Below are 10,894 nucleotides of genomic sequence, written 5' to 3' on the forward strand. Positions count from 1 at the left end.
CAACTTATTAATTAAATTGAAAATGAATATTAAACAAACTAAAACTACCCCCGGACACGATCATCCAAATTAATATTTATTGCTAAGAACATTAAAAAAAGTTTCAGCAACAAATAATTTTATTGAAAAATAATAAATTCGCATTGACTGCGTATCCAAGGGAGCTTATCTATCCGGGATGGTTGCAGCAATCAACTGAATTCCCAGTTTTTGGAGTTGAGTTGAATTTGTTTGTTGTTGGTGTACCGGTTGAGTCCTTCAAAAATAAAATGAGGAAGGAAACGGGAACCCAGATGGAAATTATTGAAAAAGAAATGAGTAGAAAGAACATATTTGAATGAATGCTGTAACAAACTGAATTTATATTTTTAAAAATATAACCAAACAGGAATCAGTTTTATTATCTTTGTTATAAATAAATAGAAAATACGAATGTATATGAAAACTATCATACAAAATTTGATTGAAACACAAGAGAATCCATGAAGATAACTGAAATTTTTGTGAGCACAATGATAAATAAAAAACAAGGAAAAACTTACCAGTGGATATAAAGATTAAATCCCCACAAATTTACTAGAATTTACTTTTTCACCGCAGTCAATTGATTTTAGGATGCTCATTTTGAAAAAAATATTCTAAAAAATCTGGGACCTCTAGTTTTTTATATATGGTATTAGTTTTGCAAATAATAATCAATTTCAGCAATTTAATCTGGAATTTTCAGTGGATTTATACAATGACTTATCTCATAAATCACTATATTCAATGATTATTGAGTAGTCCATAACACTCTTCTCAATAAATAATCTGATGATTCATAAATTTCATTACGTTCCTCATCCCTGAAGTTTTCTCCAATTTCTTCCAGAGAGTTCAATAGTCTTGTAAAAATATGGTCCATTAAAGCCTATAATTGGACTTCTGTATGAGAATCCGTGACTCGATAGGAATTCTTATTTAGATAGCAGCCAAATTTTTCGTTTTGTAGCAAACTATAACGCGCATATAATTCTTGTTAGCTCATTCTGTCTTCTAGAGATATTTGCTTCTACAAACATCCATATCGCCTGCACAGTGGATATTTTCGTACATGTCTTATCAATCGACTGAGGGTTCTTATTTTTAGTTGATTTCCGTGGATCTTGTTTGATTTTTTCCATTACTAGAGAAGCATTACTTTATCTAACGACCTATAGTTGGAATTGCGTTGCATGAGAAATGATCTGCAAAACTGTTTCTCCACACACTTCCGTTTTTCGTCTCCTATTTCTTTTGCTATTTTTCTTGAATGATTTCTGGTCGACCTCTAGACAAAGCTATTCAAGATAATTGAAATTTTCCTTTTAACCAAGATGAAGCTCTCTAGATTGGCGGTTATTGAACTGGTATTTATTCCCTACTACCAACTATATTAAAAAAATTATTGGGGCTCATCGGGAATTATAACTTAATTATCATCGAATGTTAAAATTCACAGTAACAAGCAACAAATAAAGAAAATATTTCAGAGTTTTCTAGTGCCTCTTTTATTTTAAGTAATAATATTCATTGTAACATAGATACATACCTCCATACCTTTCTACCCATAATCGACAATGATTCATAATTGTTTTGAAATAATTTCTATTTATTCATTTGCTTTTGTTTCTTTATTTTCTAAACTTTTTAATAACTTCTTTTGTATATACGAACAGTTCGTTTAGCGTAGTTTAGTTTATAATGAATACTCATAGTGAACAGAATGAAGAATAAATAAATTAGTTAAATGGAAGTGGTAAGTTTATTATTATAAGTTAGTTAAGTGTAGTGTGAACTGTTTACATAAATAAAGAATTAAGAGAATTAAGAATAATGTCTTCAATTGACTCACGAACTTATCTAGCGCAAAGATATACATACCAATTATGTTAAATTTTTGATGAACGGATAACACGCAAAATATGGTTTCATGCAATTGTTGTGGAATGAATTGATAGGATAAAAAAGGTATTTATTACTGTCATTTGCTTCCATTTTCTAGATTTACCATGAGGATTTATTTCCAAAGTAAATTTAAGTGATATTCTGGCCCATACTATAAAACAGTTGAAACTGGAATGTTCAAATTATTTATTTTCATTTTACGTTACCTTGGCAGACATATAAAAATATAAGGAAGGGCAGAAATGATGGCAATATTTCGAATTTTAGTTATTTTTTGTTTATTGAAACATATTGAGGACAGTTGTCAAACGTATAGCGTAGCACGTCTTCTTATCACTTCAACCAAAATGCTACTTTGTGAAAATATATTTCTTTCATAGATTTGTCCATTTCTTCACTTGCATACTGAATTCATAGTACAATAATCAATATAATTTCAGAAAGTGTATATAGTATTTTCCTTACCTGTCACTTACCTTTATACTAATTGCTTCCAAAGTGGTGAAACATATATCAACGACAAGCCCATTTTGACGAGCTCACTGCTAAAAGCTTTGTGTCTAACTTGAAATCACTCTAAAGTCATTAATTGTTAATATTGTTGATATAAAAAACTACGAAAAGGACGCTTCGAAAGGTTTATTATACAGAGACCACAAGATGAGGCTCGATATTAGATAGAAACAACTTTGAGGTTTATAAGTAGTGTGTGTGAAGTTCAATATTCTGAGGTGAATCGACTGATGTCAAGTATATAAAACATCGGCTTTGGAGGTTTCGTTTGAGTGGAAAACTTGATAGATTGCATATGAATACATATTGAGGAGTTGATATATATTTGGGCTTCTTCACAGATAAAAATAATCGATGTGTGCCTCACCTCCTTTGAAGCAACTAGCGAGAAGTTAGTAATACTTTCCAAAATGAATTGCATTTCACTGTTACTAAATAGAGTTTCATACGTAGACTGACGCGTATATATGCTTCTCTAAAACGCTCTCTAGTCAACCACTAAGATCTCCTCTTTCTGTAATATTTTCTAAACTGACCACTAAGCAAGTCAAGTCACCTGAATATAATTTTGTGCACTTCAACATTATCAACCTTCAACCTTTACTTGTTATTTTTCATTTTAATAAAAGTTTAGTTCCCGAGTATTTGCTTCAACGTGACTTTGGAGCACAATCTTGACTATTTGAAACACTTTCTATGCATCGCAAACTGTTTAAATAGTGTCGCATTCTATGGTAGAATGCCTACTTTCATTTAACCTTTGTTTAAATCCGATCGTAGATACTGTGTGCTTCAGTATCTACGTGCTCGGATCACCATCGTAAATAACGCTGCAAAAGCGGCGTCGCATTCTGTCGCAAAACGACCGCAAACGATCTTATGAAACTTCCAAATATTCTTGTCGAAAAAAATTATCCATTAAATTTCGTGTTCGTATTGTTTTAATATTGAAATTGAAATATTTCTCCTCGGAGACACTATTTTCACTAATTTTTTTCTAATAAATCACCCCCTGTATATATTTCGATTGAATGAATGAGCTCACTAAACAAACTACTATATTTTCATAAAATTGTTATCAGGAATCATATCTACTCCACCAAAGTGGTTCATGTCGTCAAATATTGTAAGCAAACACCACAAATTTGATAACAAAGCATCGGCTTAAAATTCCTCCTGTTGTTTTAGAAATCTAAATTTAGAAAACACATTAGCGAAGTGTCAATTTTACTTAAGGTTTATTAAAAGTTATCCCAAAACGTGGGAAAACATTATGAATTGCGTTTGAAATTATCGAGTCATCTCTGACGTTCGTCGTTATTAAAAATAAGATTTGATTAATCAGCTTGCCATGATTATAGACAAAACAAATTAAATGGAAGTAATTTATTATTCTCCATCACCTACATAGGACTAATATTCGTGATAAAGTTGCTACGATTACAAGGCTATCATAAATTGTATGCTGCAAAATTGGAAAGTGGCTTCTCCAATCTGATACTTTTCCAAAAATGAAGGATTTTCGTCATCATATTACTACGTTCAAAAGACCATACTCACTTGAAAAATGGAAGAATTACTTCCATATAAATATATAATATTATCAGCTGAAATTTGTATCTCCAAGTGTTTTTTAGTTGAATTTTTATCAAGCTATCTTTTGTACCGATTTTGATAAATGTTCACTTCTTCATCTTTTTCTTCTGCTTTCACATATTTATGGGCTGGACTCGTTCTTTCTGTAAAATGCGTATAACGTCTTTGAGTTTCACTTTACCGAAAGCCTGGGTTAAGTCAACAAAGCATAGGAAAGGCGGCTTATTGTACTTTATAGCTTTTTATATAATTTGTCTCAGTATGAATATTACATCTGTTGTGGATTAATTGTATCTGAATCCTTGTTTCTTTCCATTTATTTCTATATTTTACAAGAGGTACTGTGTTAGCTAAAAAAGCATATGTTTCGATAATTACTTGATTCTCTTTCTTCCCTTTCTTATGAATAGGGATGGTGATTCTTAACCCTCCAGTACCCACATCCGGTCTGTGGGACCGTCGCGGCATTATGTGCATTTGCTTTAAGCAATCAAATGTCGGTTTCGGCCTCCCACCCGGGTACCTTCCTAGCTCGACCCGTTCGACGTTAGTTCAGCGGGATAGCTAGATCTGTATAGGTCTGCGAGACCGAAACGCGTATCGGAGTTGGATTTTTTCGGGCATTCGCTTGTGAAATTTCTGAAAGGTATGTTTTTTATTTGGTAAATTCTGGCACTATTTGGTACTTTATGAGAGCTTTTGTGTTATTTTTTCTGCAAATGACGTTCGATTCAAAATACTGTAACATTTTTTTTAGCTATGGGTGACTATGAGAAGGAGCAGGCACGTCTTCATAAGCTTATGCAGGAAGCATTTGTTGAGTATGAGAGGGAGAATGAAGAGGATTTTTACGACTTTCCTTCAGATTCAGACGAAGATGTCTTGAAGACAAGGCAAGATGATTCAGACACAGAACAAGAAATTTCTAATCAGGAGGATACTACTGAAGAGAAAGGAACTCTAAACTCATTTGTAGGCAAGGATGGTATTACCTTATTAGTAAAACGGTTCCGCCGAAAAATATTAGACGGAGGACCGAGAATATAGTAACAAGACTTCCAATTTCAAGGTTACCCACAAAATCATCAGTGATCCAATGTTGGACATTTTAGCAAAATTATTCAATAGTGAGTGATGCAAGAATCACTAACAAAGCTGAAATTCAGGCTCTGATGGGATTGTTATATCATGCTGGTATTTTGAAAGCATATCATCTAAATACTGAGGACCTTTGGGCAACTGACGGATCAGGGGTGGAAATTTTCCGTCTAACAATGTCTCCAAACTGCTTTATACTGGCTGCCTTTTGCTGCGTTTTGATGATAAAACCAAACGACCACAAAGGAGGGAACTTGACAAACTTGCCGTAATAAGAGAATATTTTGAAGTATTTGTCGAGGATTGTAAAAGTGGTTACAGTATGTCAGAATATGTCACGGTCGACGAAAAGTTGGAGGGTTTTCGTGGTCGATGTAGCTTCAAACAGTATATTCCATCAAAACCTAATAAATCTTTCAGACGCCCGGACATATTACACCGCTAATCTCGAGGTTTATGTAGGAAAGCAACCACCGGGACCCTTTGATAAAATCAATTCTCCGGGAGACATAGTTATGCGAATTTGTGAACCAATATATGGCTCAGGCCGAAATGTAAATTTAGATAATTGGTTTACCAGTCTAAATTTACCTCTTCTATCTATATCTGTGTTTTATTTAATAAAGAACAAACATATTTTAGTATAATTTTGTTTTAATACTTCTATATAAAATAAATAGAAAAAGCTATTATAATATTCGTTGAAAAAAAAAACGGTCTATGAAACCGAAACGGGTAACCGTTCCCAGATTTTCAAGCGGGTACCGGAGGGTTAAGTAATGCTGTCAGTTCTTTAATTAATGAATTGCCACAATACATAAGCATTGCGTTTCTGATATTATCCGGTCCTGGAGATTTCATATTTTCAACCTCGGCATCACTGTTAATTTTGAAAGTATCAGTTTCTTTGTTCAATGTGCTAGGGGTATCATCCTGGTTATCTGAGTATAGGTTCTTAAAATGGTTTATGGAATCGCTCAATGAAATTTTAGGAGCAATAAATTCAATAGTTGGTCTTTCTTTAGATCTTATCAGATATCAATATCCTTTGACTTCCATAAAGATGATGCTGCATTTCGATTGAGAAACTTTTCTAATATTCTCTTTTTGTCTTAGGTTTACCCTGTTTCATTCATATGAAGATAAATAGTTCGAAAAATTATTTTGTTTACATTTTGGGTGTTGATCGAGTCACCTATTTACTGGTTTGCCTTGTATAGTAAGTCATTCCAAGACTTCATATATGTTTTTATGAGGATGGTATTTTGATAAACTAAGCAATGAGCACAACTTTGATTTATTTTGTATTGCTGTAAATAGTAGTTAAATTACACTGTTAACATAGATAGGGTGCGACTGTTTCGAAAATTTCTAATGAATAATCTGGTAGATTCAAGCATGAAAATTATCTAAAATTAATAATTTCACTTGTAAATGTAGTAATTTTGATGTCAACATCAAGTGAACATTCTTTTTGTTCAAGTTAACAGAATACATGAACATTGACGTGTACTTGCACAAACAATTCTGTATAATGGAAACAGCATATAGATCTCATTTGATTCTATAATGTAAACATCATCATTCCTCTGAAAATCATCAGCACTTTATAATTACAATTCTGGTTTTGAAATGAAACAGGATTATTTCGAAATAGGCATATGTTGAAGACATATAAAACGAGTTTGATACTTTTGAAAATTTATGGATTGTGACAAGGTTTTGATGAACTTATAAATACATAATTCCTTTCAATATCAAGCTAAGTATTTTCGTTTTTGGTCAATAGTTTATAAATATATTAATAAAAATACATTCATTGATTTACTTATCTTTTTATATGTTTTAAATGATGAATCGTCTCGTCTCAGAACTTGTCTAACTGCAATGGCAGATGCTACTCATGACGTTTGAAACTCACTAACCATATAATAAAAAATTTATTGATTTGCAGCTTTTTTCCTTATGTTTTTGATGATAATACATCACTCAATAAGTCGTGTGACTGACACACAGATGGCGCTACCATGGTCAAAGTACAAGCTTTCAAGAGACTACCTTTATGTTGAATTTAATGACATTTCGATTAATCAGAAAAAATTGACAGCTATTTGTATGTTTATATATCATTGCTTCATGGTAAAAAATACTGTACAAGCTCAGCAATGGACTCTAAAGTGTTGTATGGACTCTGCTTAATCGAAAGGAACCATTAGTTATTGGTTTGCTGAATTTAAAAATGGTCGCAGAGCCACCTCTGATGGTGAACGTTCTGGTCGTCCACTTGAGGTAGTTACTTCAGAAAACATCAAAAAATTGATTATATCCAATCGTAAATTGGAATTCCGTGAGAAGCTGAGGTCGTAAAGATATCAGATATTACAATTATGCACGAAAATTAGAAGGCAAAAACATCAATGTAGTTACATACTTATCAAGAAAACGTAAAAGCGTAGCAGAAATATTATACATTCTCAGAAATCTTATTTAGCAACATATGTAAATAAATTTTATTTCTTGTAAATTCATTCTCATAAATTCATTCTCTGTTCAGATCTCTAACAATGAACTTGTAATTGTTTTAATAAATATATTTTTTGAGAACGAATTTTTCGTGAAGAAAAATAAAATTACGTGTTGATGATTCACAGCATGTTCACGCGTAATCAATAAGAATTTATGCGTTGATATGTGACAATGACTGGAACACGGATCCATCACTTCACTCCGGAATCAAAACGATCATCATCTGAGTGGACGGTGAGCCGGTGAACCAGGTTTGGAGCGTCCAAAGGCACAACAGTCAGCTGGGAAGGTTATGGCATCAGTATTACGGGATGCGCATATTGTTCTTCGACTATCTTCAAAAAGAGAGGACAATCAATAGCGAGAGAACTACATAAAGTTGTTGGATAGTTTGAATGCAAAAATCAAAATCATATGCCAAAAAAAAAAATCACTGTTTCACCAACACAATTCACCGATTCATATGTCGATAGCAACGATGGTTAAATTGAACAAATAACAATCGAATTGCTTCCTCATCCACCGTATAGTCCATATCTGGCCCACAGTGGCTACTAAAAGTGCTCGCTGGTAAGAAATTCAGCTGAAATGAAGAAGAAATTGCTGGAACTGGAGACTATTTTGAGGCAAAAGACAAATCCTTCAACAAGCACGACATCGAGAAGATAGAAAAGCGTTGAAATTATTATATTGATCTGAAAAGAGATTACGTTTATGTATAAAATGTGTTTTTCTCATTAACACGATTTATTGAGTGATTGTTAATGAAATAGTCTTGATTTTAGGTCCAGTCGCAACTGTTTCTCTAAAAGGTACTGCTCATGACATTTTCGACTAATTTATCTTTATCTCGTTCTTAATCAATAGTTCATAAATATTGAATAAAAAATGAAATCATTTATTCGCAAACCTTCTTTCATATCTTTTTGATAATGAATCATCTCGATTTTACATCTCGGCATTGTGAGACGTTGAGAAAAAATTTGTTTGAATACCACATTTGTTAATATAACAATCTTGTATTGGCACAATAATGCACTATTACAAAGACCGTCGAAAAGTCGACTAACTTTACTTCTGATATGTATCGATCCTATTTCTCGTTCCAAAACTTTGATGAAACAATCAGTAGATAATATGAATAAAAAGTTGTTGCAAGTATTGGCGTCTATTTTCAATTTAACTTTAAAAGCGACTACTGTTCAAGTTTGATTCTTGGTACGATTACAAATCAGATAAAAGGAAGATGTGATAGTTCTATTTTCGTAGTTAACAAAACAAAAGCATCCTTGGATCATCTCCTTCAAATGAAAAAAAAAAAAAAAACATGAGAATATCCATTTGTTGAAAAAGCGAAAACAAATTGCGAAATGGAAATTCGTCGTATATAAATTCTGTCTGATATTTACTAGAAAAATAGGGGAATCTTCTAAAAACTGCTATGTCACCAACAACTTTCCACAAGAGTATCAAAATTTATTCTGTAATAAAGTCGACAATATTTATTTGATTTCATTGGTCATGAAAATATGGTAGTCATGAATAAATTTTTTATTTAATTATTTTAACATATAAGCACAAATTGGGCAGTTAATTATATTACAGTCTGGTCAAAATAAACCAATTAGCAATTTCATTCGAAATTGTATTATACTCTAACATACTATATTTTGTTATGTAATAAACGATACTTTGAATAAATCAATTTAGGGTTTTAAAAAAATTGAAGAACGAACTTTCAGCAATGATCAAACTTAGAAATGAAAAATAATTATGGTAGAAGAATAAAATTACTGATGAGGAAATTGACGTCACTATTATAAAAGCGTCTGGCCTTTTTCATGAAATGTTTTAACTGACATTGCATTCTGTAACCAATAGATCTGAGTCTGATTCCCAGTCTGTGGACCATCCGAAATTATTCATGGAGTAGAACTTCCCTTACCATTATTTCTTTCTTTTCCAATTTTCTTACGGTTCTGTACGATAAGCTGGAAGGTACTATTTCCAGGTGGGTTCTAGGTTATGTAGGTGACTGAAATATAAATTCGATACGTGTCTCTCGGGTAACATAACTGGTGAAACTTCCAGCGCGTAAACAATAAATCTGGGTTCGATCCCTCTTTTGGGTCGTCCGATTTATTTTTCCGTAACACGAGGTTAGTTTGAGAATGACAAAGAAAGCACCTCACGCTTTTATAAAAACCATAACATCAATTTTGTTATCAGTTATTTTATTCTTATGCCAAGAATTACTGTTTGTTTTATTTTGATTATTGTTAAACGCGTGTTTTTTGGTTTCTGTCAACAATAATCCATTTTTTTTTCAAACTGTATTCCATTTTTTCTTTTTAGTTTGCTATTATGAATACATCTTCAATTTAATATTTACAAATGTGTTGATAGTTAAATTTCGATTTAGTAAAACTGGGGTAGCGCGCTTAAGCAGATCCCCCTATTCACAAAAAAATGCGCAAAAAGGTTTTAGATTCCTGTATAACTGTAGATGACCGGAAATAAAAAATTGGGCATTATTAGGAAATAATTAATCATCGCATTGATATTCATATTGTAGGTGATCTATTAATCAATATAATATTACGAATCCGTATACAACACGGCCGGAGGAGCTGGTCCTTTCGGTTATAATGTAAATTTGGCAGATGCGACACCTTTGAAACGATTTTTAATGAAGAGTGGTGATTTGTTTGTGTTAAATTCTTAGAACTATGTTGTCAGTGTTTTACAAATGCGCATATATTGAACAATAATATGTTTTTTCAAAGTAAGACAAAATTAAAGCCATAAATCAGTTACAAACATACAGGTGAAGTTGATAGAAGTGTGTTGAAATATTATTATTATATATTATTTTTTTCAGATTGCGGTCGAGTACCATATTTCAATCAGACTATGCTAAACTTTTTACTCTACTATTATTCCATTCTTCTTCTTCTTTATTCAGTGATAAGTCCACCACCTGTTCTTCATCCGAGTTGTAGGTTGTCACACCAATATCTTCGTGTTCCAATTCCTTTTATTTTATAGCTGCAATATTTGCTTGCTCACTATTTAATAGAAAATCGGTTCCCCCAATTTTTCAAATATTCATTCCCTCCAACACATTCATAGTCTTTTCGGTAATTTTTGTTGAACGTGCCTTAAATTTTCGTCTGTTGTACTCGTACAAATTATTTCGAATGTAGCACATATCACTATGCGTTTGTTCACTGTG

The sequence above is a fragment of the Diorhabda carinulata genome, chromosome 3, assembly GCF_026250575.1.
Source record: "Diorhabda carinulata isolate Delta chromosome 3, icDioCari1.1, whole genome shotgun sequence".
Classification (NCBI taxonomy): domain Eukaryota; kingdom Metazoa; phylum Arthropoda; class Insecta; order Coleoptera; family Chrysomelidae; genus Diorhabda; species Diorhabda carinulata.